We start from the raw sequence: 23550 nt of genomic DNA on the forward strand, positions 1-23550 counted from the left end.
TCTGGACCCTCTCCTTTGAGGATGAGAAATGTAGGCTGATGATTGTTTCTCTCATTTCCACCCATGATCCGGGGCATTGCCTACTTTATTTTTTGATTCTGGGAGAAAATGAAGATTTGAATGAATGGAACAAAACAGAGGAATTTATTCAGGAAATATCTTGTCTTAGCTTCTTTGAAAGTCTACATTACTTTTTTTCATGATATTTGTTAAGTGCTTACTATGTGTCACTGTTCTAAGCACTGTAGTAGGTATAGGTTAATTAGATTGGATGCAGTCCCTGTCCCAAGGAGGGAGAACAGGTATTTAATCCCCATTTTACAGTTGAGGAAATGGAGGTAAAAGCAGTTAAGTGCCTTTCCCAAGCTCACATGACAAGCAATTGGCATAGTGGGCATTGATCCCAGGTCATCTGCCTCTCAAACCCATGCACTTTCCACTAGGCCAAGCTGGGTTTCTAAGTAAACTTCAGTTCTTAACCCTGGGGATGCCTGGCATACTATCTCCTGAAGGGATGATTTTCAACCCTTCTGACCTGATATTAATTTCTGTATTTCAGCTTCTTCAACAACAATGCAATGAGAGGCAGAATTCTTTCAAAGGATTATTTCACAACTCTTGAAAAACTTATAATAGCTATCTCAAATGCTAAACAGTCATGCTCTAGATTAAGATGGTAGATCCCCAAACTGTATAGGCTCATCCACTCTTTTGTTCTATCAAAGTCAGCTCTGCCAGCATCCTAGAAATTCTACTCCTTTTGAAAATGAAACAAGTAAAACAAGAGAAAGGAATAATACTCTTCGTTGTTCGTTTGAATATTGAATCTGTTTTTTATGACAAATGAATTGTTTGTTGGCCATTACTAATATCTCACCATGTGTTATAGTGTATAACTCTGTTATAGGGTACTCTTCCAAAATGTTAAGTACAGTGCTTTGCACACAATAAGTGCTCAATAAATATAATTGATTTATTGATGTATTAGATGAAAGTAGGAAGGGATGCAGCTCAGTGACATCATAGAATGTTACTTTTATGAACCTGAATTCTGTAGGTTGGAAGCATGGACAATTTTTCCTATGTCACCTTGCTCTTAAGGTTAGGGTTGGTGAATAGAGAAGGCTGAAAGTACACCAATCACTTCCCTTGATTGAAACAATTGGGGTTTATGAATGGGAAGGGAATTTCCCAGGTGAGAGGTTCATTTCCCACTTGAGCTGGTTAGAGTGTAAGTTCTCCGTTGACAGGAAATGCATCACATGTTTCCGATGTATTTTCTTAAGCACTTAATGAAGTGCATCACACCCAGGAGAGGCTCAATAAAAATGGTTACTGCTTCTGCTACTATGATCTGTAGCTGGAATAATGGGGAGGAGTAGGAAAATCAAGTCAAGTTCATTACTTGTTACAGTAAGTGTGAAATACACTGCAACAAGTGAGGAACTTGAATAAGACTCAACTGAAACAAGCTGTTATTTCCCTCCCAGTACCTTGGAAAGGTCAAGTGAGTTTGGCAAGACAAGGATTTTTCTTTCTTCAGGATGAAGAAAAAAAGTTCCTGCCATGTTTGGCCCCTTGCCTCTGTGTCTTACTTTATTGTCCAACTTGGGAAAACTTTTTGATAATGGCAGGAATAATCCAAGGGTGATTGCTGAATTCTCACATTTAGAAAATAGTGACTCTCCAAATCCCAGCATAACTTTCAAGCCAAATTCTGATGTCAGCTCTTGCAGCTGGAAAAATAGCTGAAAACATTGAGAAAAAGAGAAAGTGAAAGGTCTCGAATGTTCATCTGGGATGCAGCGATGGAGCATTGGAGGGAGTGGGAAGGCGTGCTTGCTTCCTGGGTCCCCTACCCCAGTGGTAATGACCAACCTTTTCAACACAGGCCACACGATCCCAGCACTTGCAATAGTCACTACTCTCCTACTACAATGCAGCCCGCACTCTTCAATCCTCTAATGCTAACCTTCTCACGGTACCTTGATCTCATCTATCTCTCCACTGACCTCTTGCCCACATCCTGCCTCTGGCCTGGAATGCCCTCCCTCCTCATATGCAATAGACAATTACTCTCCCCACATTCAAAGCGTTATCGAAGGCACAGCTCCTCCTCCAGAGGCCTGTTCCTTACTAGTTTCTCTTTTCCTTTTCTTCAACTCCTTTCTATGTTGCCCTGACTTGCTCCTTTTATTCATTCCCCCATCCCAATCCCACAGCAGTTATGTACATAACTGTAATTTATTTATTTATATTAATGTCTGTCTCCCCATCTAGACTGTAAGCTCGTTGTGGGAAGGGACTCTTGGTTATAATTGTTATATTGTATGCTCCCAAGAGCTTAGTACAGTCCTCTCCCCACACAGTAAGAGCTCAATACATACGACTGACTGATTGACTGAATAGTTGGTTCTGCAGGTGGGTGGCTGACATGGACAAGAAATGAAGCTGCATCCTGTCTTGAGGGAATCATTGGGTAACCATCAGATAACATGCTAGGAGAAATGCAAGACAAGATTTTAGACCACACATGTGAGACAACTTGGAGAGAAGAGAGGCTGAGAGCAAGAGTTGTGTCAAGTGAAGAAAGATGAGGTTGTTTGAAAAGCAGCAGACATGGTCCATTTTATGAAGTGTTTTATGGTAAACCTGTAATTTGAGCCTCGGTTTTCGGTAAGAGTTATTAGGTGTGACAGCCTTAAAACTAGGAAGGCTTTGTGGGGTGTAGCAGCCTAAGGGATATTGAATGCCTAAGTGATATTGAACATAAATAGCAATTTGAGCTTAGAATGCAATAACTTAAAATCAGCATGAGACATATAAATGAAATAAGCCCAGCCTGCTTATTTCAGCTTTTTAGGTCTTAGGCATTCAACCTGTGGCTGAGCTGATTTTCTTTGAATTGGGGGAAAAGCACAGATTTGAAATAAATAGTCTTATTTCCTTATCACTTTTTAGAGGCCTAAGACTCAAATGGACCCTCCCCAGGACGGGGAGACCAACTGGAGACCAATAGTGATGAATTATGGTGGGGGAAAGGTTCTTAAACTCATGATGAGACAGGTTTATGTCTAAATTCTGAACTGCACAGAATATTCCTGCACAAAATTATTTATTGCTTGAATCTAATTATAATAATGATTACGGTATTTATTAAGCACTTTGTACCAAGCATTACAGTAGATAAAAAGTATTCAAATTGGCTCCTGGGCTCATAATCCTTGTTCCATATGGGGCTTGGAGTCTAAGGGGGAGAGAAAACTGATATCTAAGGGAAAAACTGTGTCTTCTGACTCCCAGGCCAGTGCTCATTTCAATAGGCCATAGTTATGCCTGGTAACTTTACTGCCAGTACTAATTTAACCAGAACCTTTATTTCACTGCGCAGACAGGACTGATCTTTTCGGAGTCATGTAACCCTAATCTGATCTCCCCTCCCTGCAGCAGAATCCTAATGTCAGCCTCTCTGACCAACAGAAAGGGCTTCAACCTTTTCAACTCACTAGCTCTGTTCTCTGAGCAGGAATAATCCACTCAAGAAGGTGGTCTAAATTTATCTGGTTGGAAAGATTATAGAGTTGTCCAGATAAAAAGAATAGTATTTGCTACTTTTGACCTGGCTTTGATCCCAGCTGAAAAGGATGCATGTCCCAAAATAAGAAGTATGCATGTCCAGAGATAAAAATAACTAACCTGTACAGTGCAGTTTTCTTTAGAGTTTGATTGACTTGGTTCAGGAGTACTGTCTTGGAGATCTGCCCTAGGACCAAAGTTTACATCTCTTAGGGTCATTATGGAGAAAGTGAATCTGTTGGAGTAACTGCTCTGAGTTCTGAAGGAAATCTGTAGTACTCAGGATCTATTCAGCAAGGTAACATCCAACCAATTGGGCAAATGGCACCCTCTAGAACTGGTCCTTAAAGTATTAACATTTTTCTCATAAGGTTCTAGGTATTTGACTCCCTGGGGTTTAGTGGAAAGTACAAAAAATACCAAAGGAAAGATGGATTGGAAAAGCCTTGCTATTTGATGTCTGTCTCCCCCACTCTGTAAGTTTGTTGTGGGCAGGAAATGTGCCTATTTGTTATACTGTACTTTCCCAAGGGTTTAATACAGTGCTCTGCACATATTAAGTGCTCAATAAATCCAATTGAATGAATGAATGACTATGATATATTCTTTTTGACAACCAAATCCTAGCTTAACTGTGACCAACCAACAAATGTTCAATTTAATTTACAACTGTGGGACTGGTTATTCAAAAGAATTCTTTGCTCACTAGGCAACAGAAGTTATGCTAGTAAACAGGTTAAGTGGCCTCTCCTTTAAGAATCACTGTGGTCCCTCAGGAAGAGTAGAGACCTAGGAGTCCTAGGCTTTATTCTTACCTCCGCTCTGTGATCTCAAACAAGATATTTAGTCTCTCTGTGCCTCGTTTTCTCATCTGTAAATTGGGAATAATAATAGCCACATCTTCCTGCCTCAAAGGGAGATTATGAGAAAATTTAGTGGGAATGCTGTGGAAAAGCAAGTTCTATACAAATTCAAGGAACGATTATTCTTTCATCTTCAATTTCAGGATTTTAGATCAATTTGATTATTGTTATCAACAGTCTCTCAGTTCAGCAGGTGGGTTTTATTGTATGTGTTCAATTAGCAAGCTCTTTTTTCGTTCTTTTACTGTTTGTCCATGGACCTCAGTCAATCAATTAATTGTATTTATTGAGTGCTTATTGAGTGCAGAGCACTGTACTAAGCACTTGAGATAGTACAATATAACAGAGTTTGTGGACACCTTCCCTGTGCACAATGAGCTTACAGTGTAGAGACAACAAGCTTCAAGTAGTTGGGCTTTGTCCCCCAAAATGCCTGGTCATTTCATTATTTCAAAACTATTTGACATCTTTACACTTTCTTCATTGGTTTCGCAAAATGGCTGTCTCTGCAGTGACCTGAATAATACAAAGAATCTCTACCCTTGTTTGCCACACTCTTTCTCTGCTAGATTGATTCAGTCTGTTTGGAAACCCAGTTAGCTATTCAGGAGAGCAATCCCCCTAGCATGGAAAATTGGATTTCACAACCATAACCCTTTTCATGTAACCTTGGTTACCTTTTCTTTGTTTCCCATTCATGAGCCGCAAGAGTAAGACCATTCAGTTTGGCAGGAAGGAACAAGAATCATTCCAGTTGATGCAGTAAATTCTATCTGCCCCAAATGCTTCATGTTTGGTGAAACAAACACTGATCTGGGGATTTCCTCTAGTCAACTTTTTCCACTCCAACATGGCATATAGGTGATCTAAGGATCACCAGGTTGGAAAATAAGCACTTCTGGGAGCAATGGCTGCGAGAAGAGATACCTTGGCCCAGGAGTCACTTTGGGACCTCAAATATTTTGACAAAAGGGGGTTCTATGATGTTTCCCATTATTTTTAGCAATCCATCTTGCTTTGGCAGGGAAGGAATATGAAAACTTCTCTCTCTTCAAGTGCCAGCCTTTGATCTTACTGATTTTGATTTGGTGAAAGTCATCCAGAATGACCGTGTGGGAGATTAGATCATTTCTAATTAATAAGTTCCAGAAATATTTCACAGATCTATCTACAATTAGGTCAATGTTACTAATGCTACTTTTCCTAGGTAGAGACATGTCCAGAGACTATGAAGAAGTAGTAGTAGCAACAATATTTATTGAGCACCCAGTGGGTATAATGCACTGTACTAAACATTTAGGAAAGTACGGCAGATGCATGAGATACCTTCCCTGTTCACAAGCTGCTTCCACTCCTGCTGAAAGACATATACAAATATGAACAAAGAGTGGAAAAAGAATGAATAATTGAAGGTACAATTTAATATACATGTATTATATAGACACACAGACTGGAAGGCTTTCAATCAAAGCCTCTGATAATACAACTGAAAAGATTTTCAGGGATGGTATTTTTTACTTACCTTTTGAAGATAAAGGAAGATTAATAATAATAATAATTGTGGCATTATTAAGTGCTTACCATGTGCCAGGGACTGTTCTAAAAGCTGGGGTAGGTACAAAATAATCAGGTTGGACACAGTCCCTGTCCCACACAGTCTTAGTCCCCATTCTACAGATGAGGGAATTGAGGCACAAAGAAAAGTGAATTGTCCACGGTAACATAGCAGACAAGTGGCTTAGGATTTGAACCCAGGACCTTCTAACTCTACTAGGCCATGCTACTTCTCATGGAGTACACAAAGGAGATGTATATAATACATATGTAGCCCGGACCATTAAAAATTCCCGTTATAGTCTATAAAGAGTCATTTCTCTAAAAGTGAGGTGATCTCCCTTTGTCTGTTGTGAATTTTTCATTATTCTGCCCTTTAATTAAGTTAAACTTCAAGAGATTTTCTTTGCTCAGTTGGGTGCTTCTTAGCTTACCGGTAGCTAAGTTTAAATGGTTCTCTGGCAACTTGTCATCTTTAGTGCACAGTAGTAGGCAAACCCAGTGGAAATCATCCTGTCCCCATCACCAGGTAAGACAATTACTTTCCCCCCCCCTTACTGGCACCACTCTCCCTTCTGCTACCTCACTTTGAAGAGCAACATGGTCTAGTGGAAAGAGCACAGCCCTGGAAGTCAGAGAACCTGGATTCTAACCATATTCTGCCATTTGCTGTGAGACCTTCAGCAAGTCATTTAACTTCTCTGTACCTCAGTTTCCTCATCCATAAAATGGAGATTTAATATCAGTTCTACTTTCTACCTAGACTGCAAGCCTCATGTGGGACAGGTACCAATTCAACCTAATTATCCTGCATCTCCTCCAGTGCTAGGTACAGTGCTTGGCTCATATCAAGTGCTGAACTAATACCGTAATTATTATTATTATTTCTCCAACCTCCTTAACATTTTTGTCCCCATAGCATCTCTGCTCTCCCACCACCTCATGCCAGCACTCCAAACCTGACTCCATTATTCCCCACTTCCAGATGTACTAGTTCCACACCTGGAAAGCCTGAATCTGCCCCATGCACTTTTTTAAAAAATTGCCCCAGTTTGTCCTGTCCTGGGAAGGCTTGGGAGAGACCCGCTACCACTCTCCTTCTCTCTCACACAACCTCAGTCCCATCTCACCACCCTGGGCTTTATTTCATGGCTTGGGATTCTGGGTGAATCTGAGGACTGCAGTCACCATGGCTGAGTGGTGGAAAGGAGAGCAGAGGTGAAGGTGGGATCAGGGTTTGGGATTCCAGCTTGAGAGGTGGGGAGTGTGCAGAGGACCGGCAGGAACATATATTTAAAGGATGAAAGGAGGGCAGGGAAAATAGAGACAGGGGTGATGGGAGTTAGGAAGATGGTTTATTTAGGTGAAGAATAGTAATAAGAGGGTGGATTTATGTTGTTTTTGCCAACAGAAAGCAAAGATGCCCCTCTGGCTAACCTGTATAAATAACAGTGAGTAATTTTATGTATGTTAAATTTTATGTATGTTTATGTATGTTATGTATGTTAGCTTACCTCCCTTCATCTGCCCAGAGTGACTTCCATCTGCCCTGGGTAACTTCAACAGAGAAGCAGCATAGCTCAGTGGAAAGAGCAAGGGCTTGGGAGTCAGAGGTCATGGGTTTAAATCCTGGCTCTGCTACTTGGCAGCTGTGTGACTGTGGACAAGTCACTTAACTTCTCTGTGCCTCAGTTATCTCATCTGTAAAATGGGGATTAAGACTGTGAGCCTCACGTGGGACAACCTGATTACCCTGTATCTACCCCAGCACTTAGAACAGTGCTCTGCACCTAGTAAGTGTTTAACAAATACCAACATTATTACTATTATTATCTTTACAGTTGGGACAGGATGAGGGTAAGACTAGGTCATCCTGAAGCTGTCTGAAGATAGTTTTTGCTGTGGAAGGTCATTTGGAGAAAACTTCTATTTTCAAACTTCAAATTTTGAAGTGTGAAATATCATCTTTTGGCTTCTCTAGCTTTAAATCAGACTAAATGGCTCATTTTTGAATAAAGCTTTTATATATATCAATTAAAATTTAACTTTCCACTGGATTGCTAGTGGGTGCCCCAGGTGGCTGCTTCATATGATGATAAAATTATTAAAGGCTTTGAGTAGCATTCTTGCTGCTTGTTCCTTCACTGGGGACTTGCTAAATCTTGTAAAATGTCAGCTACTACAAAGATTCATCTGGATAACAATTCACATTCAAGCACCCCCTTTAAAAGACACTCATGGCTTCCGTTAGATGGCTGAAGCTAAATTTCATTCTCTAAGGAAGACTCAAACTCACTACTCAGTGAGTTCTTGTCTTGCCTTATGCCGCCAAGTTATCTCCAACCCACAGGGACTCCATGGACACATGTCTCCCAGAACAACCCACTTCCATCTGCAAACATTCTGGTAGTGTATCTAAAGAGTTTTCTTGGTAAAAATCCAGAAGTGGTTTACCATTGCCGCCTTTCGCGCAGTAAACTCGAGTCTCCACCCTCGACTCTCTTCCATGGCGCTGCTGCCCAGCACAGGTGAGTTTTGACTTGTAGCAGATTGCCTTTCACTTGCTAGCCACTGTCCAAGCTAGGAATGGAATGGTTAGGCCTCTGCTTGACTCTCCCTCCCATAGCCAAGACTGGGAGGGTACTGGAAACTCTCCAGGTGTGACCCTGAGAGGTGTGTCAGTGGGTTAATGTGCTAAATCATTGCTCTGGAGAGTGCTGCCTCTTGGACCACTGCAACAGCCAGTACAGAGAAAAGAAGATGAAATCTGATCCTCTTTGGAATGAACTGTGAGCTGCTTGATCATTCTCCATGCTTGGAGCTTAGTTACTATATAGATTATTACCTTCCCTTTCTTCCTAGGAAAGGCAAGATCTCAACTTCATTTGCCTCTCAATTTTCATACATATAACTGAATCACTAGCCATGACATCTAATATAATACTAATTATGGTATTTAAGTGCTGACTATGTGTTGTACACTGATCTAAGAGCTGGAGAGGATAAAAGGTAATCAGGGTGGACACAGTCTGTGTCCCCCAAGGGGCTCATAGTCTAAGTAGAAGGGAGAATGGGTACTGGGGCCCAGAGAAGTTAGGTGACTTGCCTAAGGTCACATAGCAGACCACTGACAAAGCCAGGATTAAAATCTAAGTCCTCTGACTCCTGGGTTCGAGCTCTTTCCACTAGGCTATGCTGCTTCCAGGACCTATAGATGATAACCGGACCTATGCTTCTGTCATACCAAATGTGCTCAGGATCCCTCGACATTGAAATTTTTATATTTTTCTGAGGTTTATATTCTGAATATCAAGTCTCAGAACCAAACTAATGATTGTAGTATTTGCTAAGAGTTTGCAATATGCCAATCACTGTACTAAGTGTTGAGATAAATACAAGAAAACCACGTGGGACCCAATCCCTGTCCCACATAGGGCTCACAGTCTTAGGAGAAGGGAGAAAAAGTACTAAATCCCCATTTTCCAAATGAAGAAACAGAAGTTCAAAGTGAAGTGAAGTGTGCCCAAGGTCACATACCAAGCAAGTGGCTTTAGACTGTAAGCTTGTTGTTGGCAGGGAACATGTCTGCCAACTCTGTTGTTTGTATTCTCTCAAGAGCTGAATACAGTGCTCTGCACATAATAAATGCTCAATAAATGTCATTGATGATGAAGAAGTGGCAGAGCTGGGTTTAGAACCAAGGGTCTCTGATTGCCAGGCCTATGAGATGGACTGATCAGAATATATGGAGAGAAGATAAAAGGAAAGTGTTATGGCCATCTATAATAAATCTTGTTTGTAGCTAATTGTTCCCTGCAGCAGGTAGAAGGGAGGGTGACTAGTCTGTGGGTTAAGTTGAAAGGGGAAAAGAGCAAATGAAACTTCTTGGAGGAGGTTAAACATATGTCTCCAGTCTCAGAGGAGAACTCTTACTTTGAAAAACTTAGCAGCAATTTTTCTTATTAATTTTCTCACTTATTGTTTTGTCCCTCTAGACTCTGTTCATTATGGACAGGGAACATGCCTGCTAATTCTGCTGTATTGTACTCTCCCAAGATCAGCACATAGTAAAATAAGTACCACTGATTGATTAATTGTTTTCTTTTATGTGTTGTTGGTTAGACACATTCCTTCCTCTGATGATTACAATACTCTGGTTCCTCCAAACAATCTCAGGCATCAACATGAAAGTCCACTGAGGGAAAAATCCATAATCAATCATTCAGTGGTATTTATTGAGCACTAACTGTATGCAGGGCACTTTACTGAATGCCTGGTAGAGTACAATATAACAGAGTTGATAGATGCATTCCCTTCCCACAGTTAGCTTCTAGAGAAGGTTACTAATTATTCTACTAAGGGGACTCTTTTCATTCAGCTGCCTTGCTGGGAAGAGGAGGCATTGGTATTCAGTAGTACTTTGAGTCCCAGGTCAGTCCCTCTTCAATACCTAAAGAGATTTCAGGGAATCAGATGTATCTTTATAAGTTATAAAAATGAGGCCCTGATTGTTTAGATCATGAAAATTACAAGTTGCTGGTAAGGGAGGGGTATATAAATCTTGACGTTCAGGTGAAATTCCAATGTGAGAAATGATATACTTCCTGCCTTCATTCCTTATTGCATTTTTTCATTTTTCCTCCTAAAGCAGAATGCACTGCAGCTATTAAAATTTGGTTGTCTCAGGTATGACTAGAATAGTTTTGCTGAAAAAGCTTCTTCAGTCTCTGGGTGAGAAGGGTAATGTGTAAACAAGCTGTGGTTACCTATGGCAAAGTTTGGTCTAAGAAGAAAAGAACAATCAATGCATATAAGACCCATAAGATCATATAAGACCCAAAAGTGTAATTCTCAAGTATGCCAATCAAAAAAAGCCCTTAAAGGAGTCCATGTAAGTCTAAAAAAGTCACTGCACATCTAAAATATTTATAGTAGAGAAAAATGAAAAACTGTTAAATAGCGTATTACCCAGTTCCTTCTTATAAATTTGAAATCTTTCAAATGCTTCTTTCTGGCATAAACAGAACTATTTGAAGTATCATTGAAGGTAATCATTTCTCTAAGTGAAACTTTTATTAACCCATATATGCTATCCTGTAGGTTCCATCTTCACAAAATCGCTAAAATCCTCCCCTTCCCCTCCATCCAAACTACTACCACATTAATCCAAGCACTTATTCTTTCCCTACCTTGCTTACTGTATCAGCCTCCTTGCTGACCTCCCCAATCCTGTCTCTCCCCACTCCAGTCCATTCTTCACTCTGCTGCCCAGATCATTTTACTTCAAAAACGTTCATACCATGTTTCCCCGCTCCTCAAGAAACTCCAGTGGTTGCTCATCCACCTCCACATCAAACAAAAACTCCTCACCACTGGCTTTAAAGCACTCAATCACCTTGTCCCCTCCTACCTCACCTTGCGACTCCCCTACTACAACCCATACCGCTCACTTCATTCCTCTAATACTAATCTTCTCATGGTACCTCGATTTTGTCTGTCTCGCTGCAGACCTCTCACCCACATTGTGCCCCTGGCCTGGATTGCCCTTCCTCCTCATATCTGACAGATAATTACTCTCCTCACATTGAAAGTCTTATTTCAGGCACATCTCCTCCAAGAGGCCTTCCATAACTAACTCCTCCTTTCCTCTTTTCCCACTCCCTTCTGCATCACCCTGACATGCACCATTTATTTATCCTCCCTCCCAGCCCCATAGCACTTCTGTCCATTTATTTATTTATTAATGTCTCTCTCCCCGACTCTAGACTGTAAGTTTGTTGTGGGCAGGGATTGTGTCTATTGTCGTATTGTAGTCTCCCAAACACTTAGTACCACGCTCTGCACACAGTAAGTCCTCAATAAGGACGATACAAGAACCATTTGCTTTTTCCCCCTAACAGTCCATTAAATGATATTGACATAGTTGAATAAACTATGAACAGTGCTTGGCACGTAGTAAGTGCTTAAGAAATACTGCCATTATTATTTGATTAGGCAACTGTCTATTGCATAATGAATATATGAAAAAGGGAAAGATGCAAAACTCAAAGGAAGAAAATCCACTTAGTTCAGAAGTGTAGTATGTAGTGTAAAAGGATATTTGGAAGCTACAATTACTAAACCTTTTCAGTGTATAGCATTTAACAGAGGAATTTTTTGTTGAAGGTTAATGGTATTTCCAATTGTCAATTCAAATTCTTTCCCTCATGGGTAAGTCACTTCACTTCTCTGGGCCTTAGTTCTCTCATCTGTAAAATGGGGATCGAGACTGTGAGCCCCACTTGGGACAGGGACTGTGATCAACTCAATTTGCTTATATCCACTCCAGTGCTAAATACAGTGCCTTACACATAGTAAGCGCTTAACAAATACCACAATTATTATTATATTTTCCCAGAGAGGGTATACCATTGTAAGGGCAAGCTAAAATGTTAAAATGCTAAAATGTTTGGTTCAAGGGGAACATAACCAGATTTCACTAGGCCTAAAATTTAGCATGTTCTCACAATGTTAGTATATAATTTAACTTCTCTGAAGGATGATGATCTTAGGTCTCAGGTATGGCGTTCGCTTTGATGTCCTTAAAGGGGAAAGTGAGGAAACACACTCTCATCTGGCAACAAGGGGAGTTATCTTTCCCTTTCTTCAATGCTTTTTCAGATGTGTTGGCCAACTCGTGATAATACTCCTGATTTGCATTGGTAATTTCTGTCTGAGTAACATAGGAAGTCAAAGACAAGATCCACTTATTGAATGCAATATTGGAAAGAATATTGTCAAAAATAGCAGATTGGTTATCCCTTCCCCAGCTTCAGGGAAAGACTTACAATTCAAGGATTTTCCATTCCTAAAAGTCTTGGAATCAGTAACTGCCAGCTCTGAGTGTACTATAGGATGAGGCCTCTATCCACATTATGGATCAGATGGTTTGAAAGACTTCAGAGCTTTAACCCTCTCTGGTGTTCTCTAAGCCTTGCTGTTGATCAGATGGAAAGGACTTCACTGGGAATCAGGATACCTGGGTTCTGGTCTTGGTTCTGCCTTTTGGGGTTATAATATTAATGGTAAATGTATCTGTTGGAAGAAACCAACTTAGGGTATTCTGGGAAGTAGGCAGGTCTAGTAGGAATCCAGAAAGATAGTTGGCCAGTGTGGAGAAAAAAGACTACAGCGGCTAATTAGGCAACCCTCTACTGGGTCATAATAATAATAATAATAGTATTTGTTAAGTGTTTACCATGTGTTAGGCATTGTACTAAGTGCTGGGCTACCCCAGCACTTACAAGCAGATTAGGTTAGACACAGTACCTGTCCCATATTGAGCTCAGAGTCTTAACCCCATTTTATGGATGAAGAAATTGAGGCACAGAGAAGTGAAATGACTGGCCCAAAGTCACACAGCAGACAAGTGGCAGAGTCAGGATTAGATCTCAGGTCCTTCTAACTCCCAGGCCTGTGCTCTATCCACAAGACGACAATGCTTTTCTGTGGTGCTATAGCCCAGCATTTTCATTACTCTGTGGTCACTTGGACCTCGGATAGCTTTGTGTATTCACTTGGCAGTGTGCTGTGACTCTGCCCATCTGCTTGCTAATTGAACTAGGTGTCCCGGTGGGAACATGACTGTCAGGAAAGAAAGTGAAAATGGGTCTATCAGCATGTTAATTCCTTCTTGCTCCTTCTTGCAGTTTCTAGGTCCTGAAGTCTTGGGTTAAAGGCTTACATGCTATCACCTGCCTAGGCAGAGCAAATGTCCTGGTCTGATTTGCTTCCTATGTCTTAAACAGCTTTAGAAAAACATACAATTGTCCCAGAATTGAAGATGCTGTGGCAATATCAGGCATCTCATATTGATTGCACTGCTGCTCTTGCTCAGTAACCATGCTTGGGCTTCTTCATCCGGCCTGCAGTATGCTCCGTATGTATTCAGCATATGGGACTTTCAGTATAGATGTCCCAGAATGCAGGAAATTTTAACCCTATCTTTCTTTCCCCCTGCTCTCATGGGTGGGCCTATCTAATGTTGAAGCATCTTGGCAGAGAAAAGAAGACATGCTTTGTGCTGATCTTTGTCCAGATTCCATATCAATCAATGATATCAGAAGGCAGAACTTTTGGAGAGAGATATACAGTTAATTCCATTATGGCAGAACTATGTCAGAGGTGTTCAAAGTACCCATAAGGCCCAAGCTCTTCTGGGCCCAGCTTTGGCCTGGAGCAGGGAGAATTGCTTATTGGCGCATTTAGGCAACATTAAGGGGAACAAAGAAGGAGGTTAGCTTCATCTGAATAGCAGGGTGCCCCAGTTCCAGGAGAAGAAAGTGAAACTTCATCAACCAAGCAGCCCAATTCTGAGACTACCTTTAGGATTGAGAGCTCACGAAACACTTGGCTGAAGTTAATTACTGTCTCCTTTCCAAGGGGGCAAACACATATACTCTGAGTTGGAGAAAGGCATATTAAAGGACTTGGATTTAAAGATTATATATGGCCTCAGGAGATCCAGAGAAGTTGTTAACTTGCCTCCAGCAACAGCTAACAGCATCTGGTTATTTTTCTAAACCTGGATGTGAGCCAGTGGAGTACACCATTCCTCGGACACAGTTCCATCTGTCAAGGGGGCACTGCTGTTTGGCCAGAGCTGTCATTGCTGGGGGACATTTGACCACTGCAATATCTGTGGAATCAATCTATCAATCAATAATATTTATTGAGCACTTACTGTGTGCGGATTTGGTAGACCTGTTCCCCACTCATAATGAGCTTACAGTCTAGAGTTGGCTTCACAGACTCCGTCCTCTCCTGGTTCTCTTCATATCTTTCTAGCCGTTCATTCTCGGTCTCCTTCACAGGCTCCTCCTCCCCCTCCCATCCTCTAACTGTAGGAGTTCCTCAAGGGTCAGTTCTTGGCCCTCTTCTGTTCTCCATCTACACTCACTCCCTTGGTGAACTCATTCGCTCTCACGGCTTCAACTATCATCTCTATGCAGATGACACACAGATCTACATCTCTGCCCCTGTCCTCTCCCCCGGCCCCCCGCCTTCAGGCTCGTATCTCCTCCTGCCTCCAGGACGTCTCTACCTGGATGTCTGCCCGCCACCTGAAACTCAACATGTCCAAAACTGAGCTCCTTATCTTCCCTCCCAAGCCCTGCCCTCTTCCTGACTTCCCTATCACTGTGGATGATACGACCATCCTTCCCGTCTCTCAAGCCCGCAACCTTGGTGTCATCCTTGACTCGGCTCTCTCATTCACCCCACACATCCAATCTGTCACCAAGACCTGCTGGTCTCACCTTTATAATATCACCAAAATCCGCCCTTTCCTCTCCACCTAATAATAATAATAATGTTGGTATTTGTTAAGCGCTTACTATGTGCAGAGCGCTGTTCTAAGCGCTGGGGTAGATACAGAGTAATCAGGTTGTCCCACGTGAGGCTCACAGTTAATCCCCATTTTACAGATGAGATAATAGGCACAGAGAAGTTAAGTGACTTGCCCACAGTCACACAGCTGACAAGTGGCAGAGCCGGGAGTCGAACCCATGACCTCTGACTCCGAAGCCCAGGCTCTTTCCACTGAGGCACACTGCTATCTTACTGATACAGGCTCTCATAATATCCCGGCTGGATTATTGTGTCAGCCTTCTCTCTGATCTCCCTTTCTCCTGTCTCTTCCCACTCCCATCGTTTCTTCATTCCGCTGTCCAGCTAATCTTCCTGCAGAAACACTCTGGACAACTCACTCCCCTTCTCAAAAACCTCCAGTGGTTGCCTATCAACTTCCGCACGAAACAAAAGCTTCTCACTCTAGGCTACAAGGCTCTCCATCACCTTGCCCCCTCCTACCTCTCCTCCCTTCTCTCTTTCTACTGCCCACCCCATAGGCTCCACTCCTCTGCCGCCCACCTCCTCACAATCCCCCATTCTCGCCTATCCCACCGTTGACCCCTGGGCCATGTCCTCTGGCTGTCCTGGAATGCCCTCCCTCCTCACCTCCACCAAACTAATTCTCTTCCCTTCTTCAAAGCCCTACTGAGAGCTCATCTCCTCCAAGAGGCCTTCCCAGACTGAGCTTCCCCTTTTCCCTCTGCTCCCTCTACTGTCTCTCTTACTCCCCTTCACCTCCCCTCAGCTAAGCCCTTCCTCCCCACGCCCCCACGCTTTCCCTCTGCTCCGCCCCCTCTGCCTTCCCCTCCCCTCAGCACTGTGCTCGTCCGCTCATTTGTATATATTTTTATTACCCTATTTATTTTGTTAGTGAGTTGTACATCCCCTTGATTCTATTTATTGCTATTGTTTTAATGAGATGTACATCCCCTTGATTCTATTCATTGCTATTGTTTTTGTCTGTGTGTCTCCCCTCATTAGACTGTAAGCCCGCCAATGGGCAGGGACTGTCTCTGTCTGTTGTCGATGTGTACATTCCAAATGCTTAGTAAGTGCTCTGCACATAGTAAGTGCTCAATAAATGCTACTGAATGAATGAATGAATGAAGTGGATCCCCCTGACCTATTCTGTCAAATGGCTGACAATTCTGTCAGCTACTCAGATGAGTCAACCTTTTCTGTTCCCACTCACACCCCACAGAGTTTACACTGCAAACTAGCTCATACTTTTTTGGATTTCACGGCAAGACACCTCCAGAAGGTGCCACCCTTGATTCAAGTCTTTTGCTGCTTCCCCAACCCCCTTTTTCTTCTCCCATTTCCCACAGTTTTTAGGCTACAGTCTTTATTAGAATGAAAACCAGAGAGAACCTGAATCATGGGTGTGTTCATTTACCTTTCCCATTTGCCAAATTCACAGAGATTTAAATTCAAATATATACTTCAGGTCAAACTTTTCCAGTTGGAGTAGATTTTGCAAGTCCTCAAATTTATTTTCTAACTGTTCCATCGACAGAAGTTGAGTAGATATTATTTCTGAAATGGAAATTCCATTGTGGATGGATCTCAGGAACATTTTCTTTCCATAATGCAATCTCTATTTTAGAAGGACTCCCACCTTGCGGCCTTCAATCTTTCAACCTCACCCTCTTCTCCTCATGGCTCAGGAGTTCTCTGCTATGTGATGTTACGTTTGTGTGTTAGGCTGCTGACCTCTTCAAACAAAGTCTTAGCTTGTGGTTGGCTTACCCCTTTCCCGCAGTAACCAAATATCAAGTTCAGAGTTCATCATATCCAGGGATGCAGCTTTGAGGGTAAATCCAGCAACTCCAGGCTAAATCAACAGTAAGAGAACTTCTAAATCCACACTCTCACGCAATTCTTTTTAGTTCTTTTCCTCTTCTAGAAAGAGGTGGTGGTTAATGTTATTTTAAAGTTGTAACTAGAACCTTTGCTAGCTGCAAATAGACTTTATATGAACATTCTGATGACTTCATCCATTAGTTTGTAGCTGTTTTTTTGAACATGTTCTTTTTCTAGGGAAAGACAAGTTATTTTTCTTCAAGAGCTTGAATTCTCCCTGATTTTCCCTCCTGCTTCTCCTTAAAGACCTTCTTCACGTTCTATTCAAGTGAACACAACTTTGAAAAGGGCATATAGGAGATTTTTATAACACCAATGTTAACTCAAAGTTCACATGACTTTGTAGAAACTTATTTTTCCTTTGTCTTCAATCCCAAATCCTAAATACAGTATCAAATTTTATTGATTAACCAAACAAAAACACTTCAAAGAAATTGCATTAGGCCGTTTTCTTAAAGATTCAATATAAAAAGTATGTGGGCAGCCCTGAAAGAAATCTTAGTCTTCTTTTCAGGGAAGGCTTCTCTTTTTTATGTGAAAATTTTTTTGTGGTATTTGTTAAGCAATTACTATGTATCAAACACCAAGTGCGGAGGTAGGTGAAGGTTAATTAGGTAGGACACAGTCCCTGTCCCGCATGGGGATCACAGTATAAATTGGGGGGAGAACAGGTATTTAATCCCCATTTTACAGCAGAGAGAACTGAGGCACAGAGAAGTTGAGCGACTTACCCAAGGTCATGCAGCAAGCACTAGGCAGAGCCAGAATTATAACTCAAGTCCTCTGACTCCCAGGCCCTTGCTCTTTCCTCTTGGCCATGCTGCTTCTCCAGTTTGGTGTAGGTTCTATTTGAAAATGCAAACTGTTCAGTTTTGACCTTGGTCCTTTTACTTCATAATCCAGATGACTAGACAGACCACATACACAAGGAAAACTTTTTTTCTGCAAGTGTATTTAAAGTATAATAATGGGAATTTATGGTCTTTTTTGGTCTCTATATACTACAATTTGTATTTTAACCATTTTTGTTTTGTTTTGCTTGTTTTTAATGGTATTGGTTCATTCATTCAATTGTATTTATTGAGCACTTACTACGTGCAGAGCACTGTACTAAGCGCTTGGAATGTACAATTCAGCAACCAATAGAGACAGTCCCTGCCCAACAACGGGCTCACAGTCTAAAAGGGGGAGACAGACAACAAAACAGAAAAAAACAAAACAAGTAGTCTAGAGTCAATATCATCAAGATAAATAGAATCATAGATATACACATAACAAAATTAGTAGACTAATAAATGATATATACAAAAATGCACAAGTGCTGTGGGGAGGGGAAAGGGGAAGCGCAGAGGGAGGAAGTAGGGGGAATGGGGAAGGGAAGAGGAGCAGAGGGAAAGAGAGAGCTCAGTCTGAGAAGGCCTCCTGGAGGAGGTGAGCTCTCAGTAGGGCTTTGAAGAGGGGAAGAGAGTTAGTTTGGCAGAGGTGGGGAGGGAGGGCATTCCAGGTTAGTGATAGGGCCAGGGGTCGACGGTGGGACAGGCGCGAGGAGGTTAGCGGCAGAGGAGTGGAGTGTATGGGGTGGGCTGTAGAAGGAGAGAAGGGAGGTGAGGTAGGAGGGGGCAAGGTGATGGAGAGCTTTGAAGTCAAGAGTGAGGAGTTTTTGTTTCATGCGAAGGGTGATAGGCAGCTACTGGAGATTTTTGAGGAGGAGAGTGACATCCCCAAAGCATTTCTGTAGAAAGGTGATCTGGGCAGCGGAATGAAGAGTAGACTGGAGTGGGGAGAGATAGGAAAATGGGAGATCAGAGAGGAGGCTGACACAATAATCCAGTTGGTATATTATGAGAGCTTGTACCAGCAAGATAGCAGTTTGGATGGGGAGGAAAAGACAGATCTTGGCGATATTGTGAAAGTGAGACCGGCAGGTTTTGCTGACAGATTGGATGTGTGGCGTGAATGAGAGAGCAGAGTCAAGGATGACACCAAGTTTGCGGGCCTGTGAGACAGAAAGGATGGTAGTGCCGTCCACAGTGACAGGTAAGTCAGGGAAAGGACAGGGTTTGGGACATGTTGAGTTTTAGTTGGCAGGCAGACATCCAGGTGGAGATGTTTTGGAGGCAGGAGTTATGAGCCTGGAGGGAGGGGGAGAAAGCAGGGGAGGGGATATAGATTTAGGTGTCATCTGCGTAGAGATGATAGTTGGAGCTGTGGGAACAAATGAGTTCACCAAGGGAGTGAGTATAGATGGAGAACAGAAGAGAGACAAGAACTGACCCTTGAGGAACCCCTACAGTTAGTGGATGGGAGGGAGAGGAGGAGCCCATGAAGGAGACCGAGAATGAGCAGCCAGAGAGATGAGGAGAACCAGGAGAGGTTGGAGTCTGTGAAGCCAAGGTGAGATAAGGTATGGAGGAGGAGGGGATGGTCGACAGTGTCAAAGGCAGCTGAGAGGTCGAGGAGGATTAAGACAGAGTAAGAGTCATTGGATTTGGCAAGAAGGAGGTCATTGTTCACCTTTGAGAAGGTAGTTTCGCTGGGGTGGAGGAGATGGAAGCCAGATTGGAGGGGGTTCAGGAGAGAGTTGGAGTTAAAGAATTCAAGGCAGCATGTGTAGATGGCATATTCTAGGAGTTTGTAAAGGAAGGGCAGGAAGGAAATAGGACAACTGGAAGGGGAAGTGGGGTCAAGAGAGGGTTTTTTTAGGCTGGGGGAGACATGGGCATGTTTGAAGGCAGAGGGGAAGAAGCCTGTGCCAGACAATGTACTAAGCGCTTGGATAGATATAAACTAATCAGGTAGGACACAGTCCAGATTTCAGGTGAGGCTCACAGTAGAAATCCCCATTTTACAGATGAGGTAACTGAGACACGGACAAGGGAAATGACGTACCCAAGGTCACACAGTAGACCTGACAGAGTTGGGTTTAGGATGCAGGTCCTCTGACTCCCAGGCCTATTCTTGTCCTACAAGGCCACGCTGCTCGTTGCTGTGTTACAGAAGGGTATGGGGAAATTAACTTGGATATATGCTTTTTGTTTTCTCCAGGGCTTAAATCTTAGGAGATTGTGGCTATTACACCTGCATAATGGCAACTCAGATGTGGTGATTTTCCCAAGATGAAGGGGATGATTTCTCTGAGGGCAAGTTTTGCAAATGATGAAGCCCTTCTAGGATAACGTTAGCAAACTGCTGAGACTATTGCCTGGGTCTCTAATCTGAAAGGTTGTGTAAAGATCCAGATCTGGGCCTAAGGGGGCCAAGACTCTGTCTTCTGGTAGAACTCTAAAGAGTGTTCCCCAAGTGGTGGTGAGAGTGATGGGCTCCCAAGTGACCAGAACCCCCTGTTCCTGCAAATCCTGGACAGCCACTTTTTGTCGAGGCAGCTACCTGGAGTCCTGCTCGCTATGAGGCTGGACTCCTTGGGCTGAAGAAGGTAGCAGCTGCAGATTCTTTTGAGTTCCACCACTGAACTAGGTCAAATTGGAGGAAGAGAAGAGTTAAAAGTGCAACTTCTGCTCTTTAAACTTCCAGTTTTTCCACATTCAGCATTCTCCCCTACCTACCAGGCTAATAGGTCCTCACAAATGGCAATCCTATAAAGCCAGGAAATATAGCCAAATTGGAAGCTAAGTAGGAAGAGGAACAGAAAAGCTGGTCAATGTGAAGCAACCCTGCAATTATGAATACACTGGCCCTATACAAAATGGAATGAAACCTGAAATTCTTCAGGCAGGATGGAAAGTGCCCAGGTCAAAAGGTTACAGCTACTGGGAGCATTATATTCCATCAGAGGACCAGGGTGCTTGCTGATTCACAGATTTTAGCTAGACCAAGGGCTCCTTCAGACATTTGCCATCCAGCCCTACTTTGCCCTTGCCTGGAAACTCCTGCTTAATCACTGGGCAATTTTTTCCTTGGGATTCCAAGAATGCTGGTTCCCCTGGCATTCAGGTCAAGAAACATGCAACCCAAAGGCGTTTTACTTCATCAGGCTCCCATAAGCTGGGAAGGCATTAATTGAGTTGGGTCATTTGTGCTGCAAGGTCTTGCTTTTAGAAAGCAAGTTCACTAGATACTCTTAGATTTCCAAGGGAAATGTTCTCTTGCACTTCATGGAGACAGGTTGCAGAGAGCAAAATCAATGTCAAATAAGACAAGGCTGAGTGTGCTGGCAGGAACTCTTAATGAAGCACTGCATCCAATGAGCCTATTATTAGAGGCACTTGGCAGAAAGTTGCAAATCGAATGTTAATAAAAAACAGGTTTCTTGAGCAGAGCCACAAATAGTTTAAAAGTTAACACAACCTATTACACATTCCCTATTTCAGGTCTAAAACACTGGGTGTATACAAACATATACATACACACACACACACATTGAGAGGTCGGGTCACCAATTTAACCTAGCACACCTTTCCCTTTCTTCTCTGACATTGATGTTATAGGAGAAAAGGTAGAAACCTGAGGTTGAAGTCCTTTTGTATATTAGGATTGCCATACTACAAATCTGCTGCCATGCTAAGCTTCAACCTGGAAGTGCAAGTCCAATAATTTACAGAAAACAAACAGTTTAGCTGGGACAACCTCAACACCTGGACACTTGTCCACTTTCCTAAAATTGCCCAGTGTATGAAAACCTAGGACTGTCCTGGTTAAAATAACATGTTTGGTCAGCCTAGGCATAAAGCTTCATGCAGGACCTGTGCTCCTTGGGAAAGAGTTTGCAATAAAAAGGGATCAAATAGGAATTCTTAAAGAGAAGAGTGTAAAGTTTATTTAAAAAACGACAACTGTTAAAATAATGCAACTGAGAGTTTGAAGGTTAAGTAAATGATCAATGTGTTCAAGTTTTTAATTATTTAAACTACTCTCCTGTGGCTTTCTTTTGATGTCTAATAGTAGAGACTTATTTGGGTTTTCAGGGACTTCTAACACATATTTCCAAATCTCCTTTAGTTGATGTTAAAGTAAAAACAGAGGTGATACATTATTTTAATTAGATTATTTAGAAGTAGATATATCCCAACCATTATCATATTCAAATTTCTAAACAATCCAGCTTTTTCCACCTTTATTCTCTTTTAAATTTCATTTTACAGGACTTTTGTGAAGGGAGTGTGTGGGGAGGTGTTAAAGCTGCAGCCTGGGAATCTTCTTTTTTTTGCTTCTCCACCAATTATCCCTGACACCTACTGTTGACCAGCATCTGCCTCCAGCCCAGTGCTAGCTGACTCTGTCATTAGCACAGTCACATCCCAGTAATAGCCATTTTTCCATCAGGGGAGTGACAGTCACTCACAACAGTGAATTTTTCATGAATTCACCAAGACTTAGTTTTCCAGGAAGAATGTTATCCAAATTATACTCTGATTCACCACTGCATGAAGAGCACATTTTGTTGGGTTCCACATACAATTGCGATATTTTAGCCAGGGGTGAAGTCAATCACGATTGATTACCTTTAGAATGTAATTACCATGAAATAGTTTGTTTTGAATGAGTCTAAAATAGTGGGGTGTTTGAGAGCAAATAGTGTGCTTAGAACAGAACATGGTGCATAATAAGTGCTTAACTAATACCATAAAAAAATGGCATGGCTTTCCTGGGTATTTCTGCCTGGAGAGGAGAGATAATTAATCATTCATAGACCACACAGAATATAAACAAGAATTTTCTAAGAGCTTACATTTGGTATTTTTTTAGCAATTTTAGCAGTTTTAATTCAAAATATCAAAAATTGAACTCCTCATCTTTCCTGCCAAATTCAGTCCTATTATAATCTAGTGAGATGTGATAAATATCTGGAGCAGAGTGGTGACCAATTACATGGGGAGAAAGGGGCAGATCTAGGAAATATTGTGTAGAGAAATCCACAGGATTTAGTAAGAAATTGAATGTAAATATTGAAAGAGAGAATGGAATCAAGAAAATTCCAAGGGAAGTTGGCAGTAGATGGGAACTATATCACCTCCCTATTTGTCCCTCGCCTCTGTCCTATCCATACTCCACTCTACTGCCTGGATAATTTTTCTAAAGTGTTCGGCACTTTCTCAACTTAGACACCTTAGACATTAAATGAGTGCTAATGGCTAAACTATGCTTCTTCATCCTTTAGCACCACAGTGGTACTTGACTTTCAATGCCTTTCTCCAGTTATGGCTTCCCTGCTTCAGCCTCATGTAACACTAAGGCATGCTAAAGAAAAGTAAGAAAAGGCCATTAGGGCCAGGACCAGGAGGAGGAGGCGGGTCAGGACTGGGTTGGTGAGGAGGGCCAGTACTGGGTGGAGGAGGAGGGCCAGGAT

The 23550-nt window shown here is 42.1% G+C and overlaps 1 protein-coding gene and 1 non-coding gene across 4 annotated transcripts in view; one reads left to right on the forward strand and one right to left on the reverse strand.

Moving 5' to 3' along the window:
* SLC1A2 (solute carrier family 1 member 2) overlaps positions 1-23550 on the forward strand; it is a 132511-nt gene that overhangs the window by 52049 nt on the left and 56912 nt on the right. The gene's annotated exons all lie outside the window — the stretch shown is intronic.
* On the reverse strand, positions 8532-8669 carry LOC114810665. The gene has a single exon (XR_003758360.1). It is a non-coding gene; the product is annotated as a small nucleolar RNA SNORA7 (small nucleolar RNA).

This window comes from Ornithorhynchus anatinus, chromosome 3 (genome assembly GCF_004115215.2).
Source record: "Ornithorhynchus anatinus isolate Pmale09 chromosome 3, mOrnAna1.pri.v4, whole genome shotgun sequence".
NCBI classification, from domain to species: Eukaryota; Metazoa; Chordata; class Mammalia; order Monotremata; family Ornithorhynchidae; genus Ornithorhynchus; species Ornithorhynchus anatinus.